Source organism: Sapajus apella, unplaced genomic scaffold, assembly GCF_009761245.1.
Source record: "Sapajus apella isolate SASKATOON/1434 unplaced genomic scaffold, GSC_monkey_1.0 scaffold21, whole genome shotgun sequence".
Lineage (NCBI taxonomy): Eukaryota > Metazoa > Chordata > Mammalia > Primates > Cebidae > Sapajus > Sapajus apella.
Window position 1 is genome coordinate 25,752,246 of NW_022436961.1, and position 12,266 is coordinate 25,764,511.

At 48.1% G+C, this 12,266-nt stretch overlaps 1 long non-coding RNA gene across 2 annotated transcripts; it reads right to left on the reverse strand.

The window, feature by feature from the left end:
* Nucleotides 1-8,974: 8,974 nt before the first annotated feature.
* LOC116558491 lies at nt 8,975-10,961 on the reverse strand. 2 transcript variants are annotated; one of them, XR_004272025.1, is made up of 3 exons: nt 10,794-10,961; nt 10,176-10,207; nt 8,975-9,800 (listed from the first exon to the last, which is right to left on the reverse strand). It is a non-coding gene; the product is annotated as an uncharacterized LOC116558491 (long non-coding RNA). The 2 variants fall into 2 exon arrangements; XR_004272024.1 differs by having other exon boundaries at nt 8,975-10,207.
* Between the last annotated feature and the right edge of the window lie 1,305 nt (nt 10,962-12,266).

Here is a 12,266-nt window from a genome sequence, read left to right on the forward strand (position 1 = left end):
TGGCGTGGTCCCCCCTAGGGGGCGTGGTCCCCGGGAGGCTTGGTCCCCGCGAGGCGTGGTCCCCGGGAGGTGGAGGCGTGGTCCCCGGGAGGTCGGGGCGTGAACCGACGGCTCAGCCTGGAACTAGTTATGGCCGGCAGCGGTGACCTGGGGACTGTGGTTTGATTCCGGGTCGTGCCCAGGCTGCGAACAGCAAAAGCGGAACGAGCTGAGGAGCCTGCTCCCTTCCCGAGACGGCTGTCTCCCCTCTTAAACCTCGAACTACTTCCCGGCCCAAGCCCTTCAGTCCACTCAGCTTCTGATTCCACTCCCTCCTCCCACAGCTGCCTCACTGACCACTGCACTCCTGCCGCTGCCTCCAGCCCCCTTGCTGCTCCCACCCAGCTCCAAGTTTCTCTGGCAGGGGCTTGGCACCCCTTAGTAGCAGGTGCCTGGCACCAAGGAGGGGCCCAGTGAACCAATGAGTGGGCAGAATGAAGGACATACAGGTCATGACAGGCACCTGCAGAGGCTGAGGAGTAGGTAGGAGGGAGAGGAACCCCGGGGCATCCCTAGCCACAGCCTGGCACCCATTGCGTGGTCAAGGCACAGACACTCCCAGATCGACCTTGAGGGCTCTAGTATGGGGGCAGGGGAACCAGAGGAGTGGCTTCCACAGCCTGCTCCCAAGTCTAGTGTCTACCCAGGTCCAACTGTCTAACCTTGGGCTACTGACCTCCCCATCCAGTTAACCACACTGCAGCTGTGAGGACAGACCCAAGGTGTGGTAGTGAAGGGTGCCATCTTGTGACCCTAGGCAGTGAGGTCAATGGCACGACTCCTAGACCCTTGGGGTGAGTCTAGTCCTGATCCCGCACATGGTAGATAGAAGAGGATCGCACTATAGAAACAAAGAAGGTTTTTTGGCTCACCAGAAACCTGGGAATGAATGTCATCCACTCTGCAGGCTTGTATTTGAGCGGTGGAGCACCCTGGGCACCTGCCAGGCCAAAGACACTGAGTTAGGACCAGAAATGTGTGCCAGGTCGCAGGCACTGAGGAATGTGTGTGGTAAGGAATGTGTGCTGGTGCAGATCCAGGCAGGGGGTGAGAGGACAAGGGCTTCAGGAAGACTGACAGCATTAACCAGAGTCACCAGGGTCTGCAGGAAGGTCTTCAGAGCAGCTCAGGCCCCTTGGCCCTGGAGGGTGGAGCACACAGTGTAGACTAGAAACTGGAGGGCAGGTAACGACACAGTCTCTGTGCCCTATATGGAGTGCTGACTATGGCTAAAAACCTTTAAACGTCTCTTCTGTCTTTGGTCACACCAAAGACAACTTGGTGTTTTTGTATGCCAAGAATTTCAACCTTGCCTTCCAAATAAAGTGTATTAAATTTGGATATTTGTCTCTATATTTTCCATTGTTTCCAAGAGCAATGGAAAACTGACCTATTGAAGGGATGTCCATATGGGGCCCGACCTTGTGGAAATCTCTAGGGGGACTTGAGGACTGCATTAAAGTAGGATATGCCCATGCCAGTAGAACCAGCCTCAGGTGTGGAAAGTGACTGTAGTCAGCAAGACATACCCCCGTGTACTCCCTTGAGGTGGTCACTAGAGACCACGAAGTAAAATAAGCGGGCATGGGGAACAACAGCGATGCAGAGATGGGCTGAATCTAAACATGTTCCTCTTGCTCCCTCTCAGGAACATAACATCAATAAGAGCTGTTCTGTCTGTGAGCGGGAGAGACACAGGCTGCCTATGACTATGAGGCAGAATCCCTGATGGGGATGCCCTGCACATACTTGGAAGGTGAGACTGGGGCAATTCCATTGGGGCCTACAGAGGAGTCTCTAAAGGAAGAGAACCTGACGGATTGTCTTTTGGTTACCCGGTGGAGGCTGCAAATGCCCCAGACTGCTATTGATAGAAAAGAACTGAAACAAGCTATTATTCTAGTTTGGACCACCAAGCCACGCGTCTGTGGACCAAGAAGCACGCTGTACAGTGAGCACAGAATGTTTAGCAATGGGCTGAGAGGTATCCTCCTTAGAGTAATAATTCGATAAGGAAGCAGAACAGTCAATCGAAACATGGATTGTCTAAAATGGGGGGAGACAAAGGCATGAAGGGCTGTCTTCCACTCCTTCACCGGTGTGTGCCCCACTCCACACAAGCGGAGCTAAAGGAGTGTCCCTGCTGGACTCTCCTTCATTTTTCCAGTGGATCTGGGGATGAGGGGGTGGGGAGGATGCCATTATAATGACTGTCATTTTGGTGGTGGTGGTGGTGGTGTTGGATTTTTTTGCCACACAGTCTTGCTCTGTCGCCCAGGCTGGAGTGCAATGGCACAATCTCAGCTCACTGCAATCTCTGCCTCCTGGGTTGAAGTGATTCCCCTGCCTCAGCCTCCCAAGAGGCTGGGACTACAGGCCCCCACCACCACACCCACCTAATTTTTGTATTTTTAACAGAGACAGAGTTTCACAATGTTGGTCAGGCTGGTCTCAAACTCCTGACCCCAGGTGATCTACCCACCTTGGCCTCCCCTAAATGCTGGGATTATAGGCGTGAGCCACCATACCAGGCCAATGATTGTAATTTTTGTCTTTCTTCCCCACCTTACATCAACTCTCCCCTCCTCCCACTTGACACCTGGTGCAGTGGCCACAGGACCAGGGCTACAACTGTAAGTGCTAGAAGCAGTGGTGACTCCTAAGCCAGAAACTGGGACAATGTGTTGAGACTTTTCTGTCAATTTTCTTATGGACCTGATGGGTGTGGGTTGTGCTTTGCCACACCTGGCAAAATAGAAGCTAAAAGTGTATGCAGCTATATTGCCTGACATGGTTTGGATATGTGTCCCCTCCAGGAAGCATGGGACACTGTATTAGTTCTTTGTCACACTGCTATAAAGAATGACCTGAGCCTGGGTAATTTATAAAGGAAATAGGTTTAATTGACTCACAGTTCCACATGGCTGGGGAGGCCTCAGGAAACTTATAGTCATGGCGGAAGGCGATGGGGAAGCAGGCACCTTCTTCACAGGGTGGCAGGAGGGAGAGAAGAGAGTGAAGGAGGAACCGACAAACCCTTTAAAACCATCAGATGTCAGGAGAACTTACCCACTGTAAGGAGAACAGCCTGAGGAAACCACCCCAATGATCCAGTCACCGCCCCCCAGATCCCTCCCTTTTCATGTGGGGATTACAAGTCTAGATGAGATTTGGGTGTGGACACAGAGCCAAAAACCATGTCAGACCACCTACTTGTGATTGCCCCTGAAGAGGGGGCGTCTTGTGGAACGGACTCTTTAACCTGTGGGGTCAGCACCACCTATGACTAACGTCAGAAGCGAATTGATTTATGGGATACTCATGTGAGGTGGGAGAATTGGTCAGAGTGGGAAAAACCCACACAGCTGTTCACAGAAGTATATTGAATTGTTAACATATTGATCAGTGTAGGCTGAGCCCAGTGGCTCAGGCTTGTAATCCCAAGACGTTGGAGGCCAAGGCGGGCAAATCATGAGGTCAGGAGATCCAGACCATCCTGGCTAACACAGTGAAATCCCATCTCTAATAAAAATAGAAAAAATTAGCTGGGCATGGTGGCACATGCCTGTAATCTCAGCTACTTGGGAGGCTGAGGCAGAAGAATAGCTAGAACCTGGGAGGCGGAGGTTGCAGTGAGCCAAGATCACACCACTGCACTCCATCCTGGGCCAGAGAAAAACTCCGTCTCAATAAATAAATAATAAATATTGATCAGTGCAATTTCTTAATATTTTCTAGGCTAGAACGTTGCCTTTTTGTGTGAGCCTAAAGCACTCAGAGTTCTCAGCAGTAGGGCTGGTACCTCGTGTTTCTTATGGGACCAGTGTTGCTCAGGTAATTAGACCAACATCAGATGGGTCCCAGCAGAACGCTTTTTCCTAACACATCCTCTACTGGTTTCCAGGGGTCAGTAGCTGTCAACGTGGGTTCTGGTGTTAATTTCGTTAAATGTTTCATGAAGTCCTCAAAACAAATTAAATATAATCTTTAAATTTTGTTTTCTTCGCTGGGCGTGGTGGTGCACGCCTGTAATCCCAGCACTTTGGGAGGCCAAGGCAGGTAAATCACGAGTACAGGAGTTTGAGACCAGCCTGCCTAACATGATAAAACCCCATCTCTAGTAAAAATACAAAAACTAGCCAGACAGGGTGGCACATACCTGTAATCCCAGCTACTCAGGAGGCTGAGGCAGGAGAATCGCTTGAATCCGGGAGGCGGAGGTTTGCAGCGAACCCAGATCCCACCATTGCACTCCAGCCTGGGCAACACAGTGAGACAGCGTCTTAAAAGAAAGAAAGAAAGAAAAAAACCCATCACATTCACAAATACCAGAGTGTAGGGATTCAAAATAAGCTTTAGGGTGAAAAATTCAAACCACTAAATCATATAAAGTAAATATGGTCCATGTACAGAAAAAAAAATGGACAGATACCTGGGGAAGCTCAGACATTGGGCTTATTTGGCAAATGTTTTCAATCAACCATTGTGCTGGGGCTTTTGTTTTTCTGTCAGAGTCTCACTCTGTGGTTCAGCCTAAAATGAAGTGGCACCATCTCGGCTCACTGCAACCTACAACTCCTCCAGGGCTCAAGCAATTCTAGTGCCTCAGCCTCCTGAGCTGCTAGGATTACAAGCGTGCACCACAATGCCTGGCTAATTTTTATATTTTTAGTAGAGACTGAGTTTCACCATGTTGGCCAGGCTGGTCTCAAACTCCTGACCTCAAGTGATCTGCCCAACTCCACCTCCCAAAGTGATAGATTTACGGGCGTGAGCTAACACCTTGCCTGAATCAGCAGTTTTAAACATGCTCAAATATCTAAGGGCACTGTGTGTGTGTGTGTGTGTGTGTGTGTGTGTTTACTGTAGAGGATTGCAGAGGATTAAAACAGAAGCTTGCAGCCCATGGCTTCCAGGGTGAGGCTGAGGTGCCCATGGGCAGGGGTGGAGGGAAATGTTCCGGGGAACCCAGAGCAGCACCTACACCTTTCCTCTGGGGAAACATCCATGCATCTAACACATCGATACATACCTGTATCGATTCTCTGAAGGTACAGAGAATATTCATAAAGATAGAGGAATTACTAGAAGGTTCCCAATAGAAATCCTGGGACTGAAAAACCATAATAGCTCAAGTGAAAAATCCAGTAGAGAAATTCCACAGCAGGTTTGATCAGGCAGAAGAAAGAATCCGCTCGTTTGAAGACAGGAGGAACGAACAGGCCAGCAGCCTGTGCGGTGTGCATGGAGGAGCCGCCTCCCAGCAGCAGACCTTCCCTTGCTTGTCTTCTCTCCCGCTAGAGAAAGCAGTAGATGATCCTATCTTTGAAGAGTGTGTTGGTAACATTAAACATAAAAGGAGGGCAATTAGGGGTAAAGGCCTTAGGTGTGTGTGAATTAATGGCCAAATTAGTAATGGAAACTTTCCTAAAAGGAAGTAGGAAGTTTTGTTTGTTTTTGTCTATATTGTTTTTCTTCCCCCCCCCACCCCCCAGGTCTTGAATCACAAGCTGTGTTCTTCCTGTGACTCACACCTTCCAGCCTTCTCTTCCTTCAGTCTTGCTGAAGAGGCTGAGGGGCTGTTTCCTGCCTCTGACTCCCTGGAATTTAAAGTGACAGACTTCAAGTGAGGACAGCGATGGCACTGCAGGGCCACAGCCTGGTGTCCTTCTGGTGGGCGCCCGGCCCAGGTTGCGGTGTGAAGAGTGAGCGGGAAAGGTGTCCGTCACTCCCACATCTAGGTGACACAAAAGCTAAACCCTCCAGGCAAGCTGTAAAAGTTATATGCATGGCCTAAGCACGTGGCTCCTCGGGGAGAAGCTGGGAGCTGGGAGTTTTCTCCTGACGACGCAGCAGTGTGCACGGGGTGGTGTTTGTGGGTGAGTGTGTCCCAGGTTGTCCTGCACAAAATACTCAACAGCCATGAGAAGAAACAGGAATAGCTTCTTCAAAGAGAAACGCTAATCACAACTCAGTTACAATAAAATGCTTGACTTCAAATGCTATCTTCTTCAATAAGAAAATACTGACTATTTATAGGATATGAAGTATTTCTAGATTAATTTTTAATTTTAAAGTGAATTGATAAAAATGCCACTGAGTATTTTTGAGAGCAGAGGATGGATGAAATCTTATAATTCTAAATTTTATCCGGGTAAAATAATAGATTTTGAAAAAGTATGGAAAAGGTGTTTGCTCTTTTGGATATTAAAAAACACTAGAAGGTTCTGACTAGAACATGCCTAAAAATCCTAAGAGCCATCTATGACAAACCCACAGCCAACATCATACTGAATGGGCAAAAGTTGGAAGCATTCCCCTTGACAACTGGAACAAGGCAGGGATGCTGACTCTCACCACTCATATTCAACATAGAACTGGTAGTCCTAACCAGAGCACTCAGGCAAGAGAAAGAAATAAAAGGCATCCAGGTATGAAGAAGTCAAACTATCTCTCTTCACAGATAACATGAGTCTATACCTTAAAAACCCTAAAGAGTCCACCAAAAGGCTCCTGAAACTGATAAATGACTTCAGCAAAATTTCATGATACAAAATCAATGTATAAAAATCAGTAGCATATCTATATACCAATAACGTTCAGGCTGAGGACCAAATAAAGAACACAATCCTATTTACCACACACAGACACATACACATACACACACACACACACACACACACACACACACACACACACACACACTACCTAGGATTACCTCTACCCAAGGATGTAAAAGATCTCTAGAACGACAATTACAAAATACTGCTAAAAGAAATCATAGATAACATGAACAAAAGGAAAAACATTCCATGCTCATGGATTGGAAGAGTTAATAGAGTTAAAATGGTCATACTGACCAAATCAATCTACAGATATCATGCTATTCTTATAAAACTACCCATGTCATTCTCCACAGAATTGGATAAAGGTATTCTTACATTCATATGGAGTCAACCAAGAGCCTGAATAGCCAGAACAATCCTAAGCAAAATGAAAAAAGCTAGAGGCATCACGTTACCTAATTTCAAGCTATACTCTTAAGGCTATCATAGCCCAAACAACATGATACTGGTACCAAAGCAGACACATAAGTAATGCGACAGAATAGAGAACCCAGAACTAAAGCTGCACAACTACAGCCATCTAATCTTGGATAATGTGGACAAAAATAAGCAATGCTGAAAGGACTCCTGATATGGTTTGGCTGCATTCCCACCCAAATCTCATCCTGAATTGTACCTCCCATAATCCCCACCTGTCATGGGAGGTGCCCGGTGGGAAGTAATTGAATTATGTGGATGAGTTTATCCTATTCTTCTTTAGTGAATAAGACTCACAAGATCTTATGGTGTTATTAAGAACAGTTCCCCTGCACACACTCTCTTGCCTGCTGCCATGTAAGATGTGCCTTTCCTCATCCTCCACCTTATACTATGATTGTGAGGCCTCCTCAGCCATGTGGAACTATGAGTCCATTAAATCTTTTTCCTTATAAATTACCCAGTCTCAGGTATTTCTCCTTGGCAGTATGTAAAAGGACTAATACAACTCCCTATTCAAGAGATAATGCTGGGATATTTGGCTAGCCACATGCAGAAGAATGAAAACTAGACTCCTCCTTTTCACCATATACACAAATTAACTGAAGGTGGATTAAAGGCTTAAAAGTAAGACCACGAACTATAACAACCCTGGAAGAAAACCTAGAAAACACCCTTTTTGGACATCAGCCACGGCAAAGATTTTATGATTAAGCCCTCAAAAGCAATGCACCAAAACCAAAAATTGTCAAGTGGGATTTAATTAAACTAAAGACCTTCTGCACAGCAAAAGAAACTATCAACAAAAATAAACTATCAACAGGTGGGGTGCAGTGGCTCACACCTGTAATCCCAGCACTTTGGGAGGCCAAAGTAGGTGGATCTCCTGAGGTGAGGAGTTTGCAGCACGGCCAACATGAAAAAACCCCATCTCGATTAAAAATACAAAAATTAGCCAGGCATGGTACCTGCGATCCCAACTACGAGGGAGGCTGAGGCAGGAGAATCACTTGAACCCAGGAGGTGGAGGTTGCAGTGAGCCAAGATCATGAAGTAAGCTGAGATCATGCCACTGCACTCTAGTTGGGTGACAGAGTGAGACTCAGTGTCAAAAAAAAAAAAAAAAAAAAACGAAAGAATCAACAGAATAACCAGAGGACCTACAAAATGGGAGAAAATATTTGCAAACTATGCATCTGACAAAGATCTGATATTCAGGAGCTATATGCAACATCGGGGACTCGTGAACGTAAAGATGGTAACAATAGACACTGGGGACCACTAGCCAGAGGAGGGAGGGAGAGGAGGAGGGGATGAAAACTGTTGGGTACTATGCCCACTATGACTAAGCACCTTTCTGTAGTATGGTAGATGTGTGGCTATGCATTTACCACTTTCAAAAAACGTGTAATGTGGCCGGGTGCAGTGGCTCATGCCTGTAATTCCACCACTTTGGGAGGCCAAGGTGAGAAGATCACTTGAGGCCAGGAGTTTGAGACCAACCTGGGCAGCACAGCAAGATCAGATCTCTGCAAATTACAAAACATGTGTCCAATGTGATTCAGCAGCATGGAGTAATTGTTGACTTTTTCTTGTTTGTTTCCTTTCCTTTGTATACTTCTCTTCATTTAAAAAAAAAACGCCACCACCACCATGTGGTATAGCCGTAGGAAAGGAAGAAAATGGGAGGTAAGTGATCCTTGCCCACCCATTTGACAAGCAATCATAGAGGAGCCAAAAGCAGAGAAAGTTAGGGGAACCAGTTCTTAAACAGGCTTGGAGGAAGGAGACAGTGACTCAGAACAATTCAGGGAGTTCCTCACTTCACACAGCATCACAAAAGAAATGACACCTAGGTTCCATTGATGTATGGTACAAACCAAATCATTTTCTAAAAGTCCATAAGAAATTAGATAGGATCATCTTGTTTTATCTTGAAGGAAAGAATTTTGACACTTGAAAAAAATAATATGTGTCCAGATTTCACACCTACTCAATATCGTAAGAGAACTGATGAACTGCTGTGAACATCTGGATATGGGTGTTTGTGTGATACAAAAGCACTTCTATGCACTGACTCAGAAATCCTACTTCTTCCCGGAAACCTCCTTCCATACTTGATCAGAAATCTGGACGAAGATTTACTATGAAATATGTTCAATGTAATAATTATTTTGGAGTAAATTTAAAGCTTCTGCTGTTTCAAGCAGAGGCTCCCTGAGTTGTTAGGAGCACACAGTGGAGACCATGCAGCCCTCATTCAGTCATCAACGAACCCTGTGACCCCCACTCTGTGCCTGTGGAGCTCCAGGTTCTGGGGACACAGCAAGGACAGGGCAGGGAGTAAGAGGCAGATGTCCTGCAGACTGGTGCAGTCGCCACCTCACTGCAGCTGCTCAATCCCCTGCAGTCTCCTGTCTCCCAAAAGTTCCATGTCCCCCTAGGCCAGGAGAGCAGAGGCACTGCTCTCTGCCCCTGTCTATGAAGCCCTGTGCAGGCAGCAGGCCAGGCATGGCACAGTCCATCCTCAGCTCACCAGCAGACGCTGTGGCTCCTCTGGCGACTGTACAGTCACACCTGTTGACCCTCTCAGCTCCCGACCTTCGATTTCCTGCTCAGGGACCTGGGTGTGCTGCGATTCTCTGTTGCTCAGGTCCTCGTTGCAGACATTGCCCTCAGCCTCAGGACCTCATGAGGGACATGAATGCCGGAAAAGACCTTTGGAAGGCAAACCACCCACTCAAGTCCACACCCAGGGCTCAGCTTCAGGGTCCCCAGCACACAGGTGGACCTGCCATCCCCAACCCCTTCCAATGAGGTCCAGGGCAGGTGGGTCACCCCATCCCCAGGGTGCAGGCTGTGTATGACGGTGGCACCCAGGCTGCAGGAGGGACAGGGCTGCAGCATAGCTGGCCGGTCTGTATGGCGCTCAAAATGACCATGTGTCCCCTACAGTCAGCCCGGAGCCCCCAGGCCATGTCAGAGACTCAGGGCCACTGTGAGGACAAGGGATCCTGCCCACCCAGATTCCACAGTAGATGAGAAGCACTTCGTGAACCCATGATGCCCCCAGTTTTGGAGAAACCAACTCACTCTGTCCACATGATCAGGCTCCCCTCCAGCACCTGGAAGAGAAGGAGTCTCCTTAGCAGGCGGGGAGGGGCCCATTCAGCACCTCCCTCCCAGAGGGCAGTCAGGGGCAGGGGCAGGCTGGGGGATGGGACACTGGACAACAAGCCCCGGGCCTAGGGACAGGAATGAGACCTTGCAATTCAGGGACACCTGAGAAGGGGGATGAGAAGGACAACGAGAGTAAAAACAAACACGTGGAAAATCTCAGTTTTCTGCACTGTGTTCTGCTCTGACCAAGGCTGAATAATTCCCGTGATCACTTCTCATCCTGACCCTTGTCACCCAATTGAGGAGCTGACTGCCACCTGCCAGGTTGGACCTGAAGATGGCAGGAACTGGCCCTGCCCTCCTGATCTTGGCTTTAAGATGAGGGACTCCTCACCCCTGGAGAGGAACTGATGAGACCAGGGTCCTGGAGGGTGCACAGGATGTGGGGATGGGGTGATCACAAGGAAGAAGAAAGAGCCAGGTCAGGAACACTTAGACTAGGGGCAGGGACAGACATTTCTGTCTGTGGGAACAGGATGGGAGAGGGCGGGGCAGAGAGTGCCCAGTGCTTCGCCCTCAGCCAGCACCTACCTGAGCAGATGCCTTTCAAGCAAGAAAGGACTTTCCTCCACAGTGAAGTCTTCCAAACAAACCCAGCCACAACCAGAATGAACGCTAGAAGTAAGACCACTATGATGGCTGTGGTGGAAAGGGGAGAGGCAGGAGTCCCCGGGCTGGAGGTCACTGTCCCCTCTGCAGGTAGGGGTTTCCCAGTGGAACTGGCAGCTGATTCATCAACACACTTGATGTCACTCTAGGGCGTACAATCACTGACCTTGACCAGCCCTCTGGGGCACCTGGGTACACACAGGGAGGTAGAGGGGGGACTCATGAAGGAAAGCTGGCCAGGTGGGATGCCAGAGGAGCTACCCTCCCTTCCCAACGTCCCTGAGAAGGCGTCAAGAGAAAGACAGGCTCCTTGTGTCTGCAGGCCCCCACCCCATGCTCCCTGGTTGAGGGTGGGGAAGGGTCTGAGCATGCGCACTTCAGCCCCTCGGCCTCCCTGCTCTGGGGTCAGAGCTGCAGCTCCAGGAGGCTTCTGTGCTGGGCACACACTGAGCTTCCCTGGGCTGCAGGGGAGGCCTGCGTTAGGAGGAGCCGCACTCCAGGGGAAAATCACAAGCCCATGTGGCCAAAAGCTGAGCCCCATCCTCCAGTTAACCCACAATACAAGTGAGCCCTCGCCCCTCCCTGTCTGCTACTTCCTCCCAGTCGCAGCAAACACCAGAGGGCCAGAGAAGAGCAAATTACTCTTCGCCCTTAAAACCTAGGTAGGAAAAAGTACTTATTGAGAAATCAGACACCGGAGTGAGGCCGCTCGTGGGTTCAGCTCTTCATGGGAACTTAAGGGAGCTCCACCCATGACTTTTGTGGGCTGGGGACACTTTTGTCTTTATGGGTCCCAGTCTGCATAAAAAATGTTAAAAATTACATTTTTTTTAAACCAACTTGGAAAATGGACAAATACAAACCAGCCCGGATTCAAGTGTTTTCTTCTGATTTCAAAAGGAAATCACATTTCCTAGGTCCCCTGAAAAGTCCCTGCTGATTCAAAGCACACATTCCAATACATTGCCACAGGCTGCTGAGCAATCAGGGAACCATGACAGCACCAAAGAAACAAAATAAAGCACAGGTAACTACCCTAAACTAACAAAGTTTTACAAAAGCCTGACAAAGAATTGAAAAACACTCATCTTAAAGAAGCTCAGTCAGCTACTAGAGAATACAGATAGACAACTATACATATATATGAAGTTTCATATACATACAGACACCATGCTAAAGAACCAAGCAGAAAATCTAAAATTCAACAACAGAATATCTGAACTAAAAAACTTCACAGAGAATATCAACAGCAGAGTTGACTAAGCAGAAGAAAGAATCAGTGAGCTTCAAAACAAATCATTTGAAAATACCAAGTCGCAGGAAGAAAAAGAAGGAAGAAAGCCAACAGTACCGATGGTTACCATGGAGCAAAACAATATATGCATTATGGTGGGC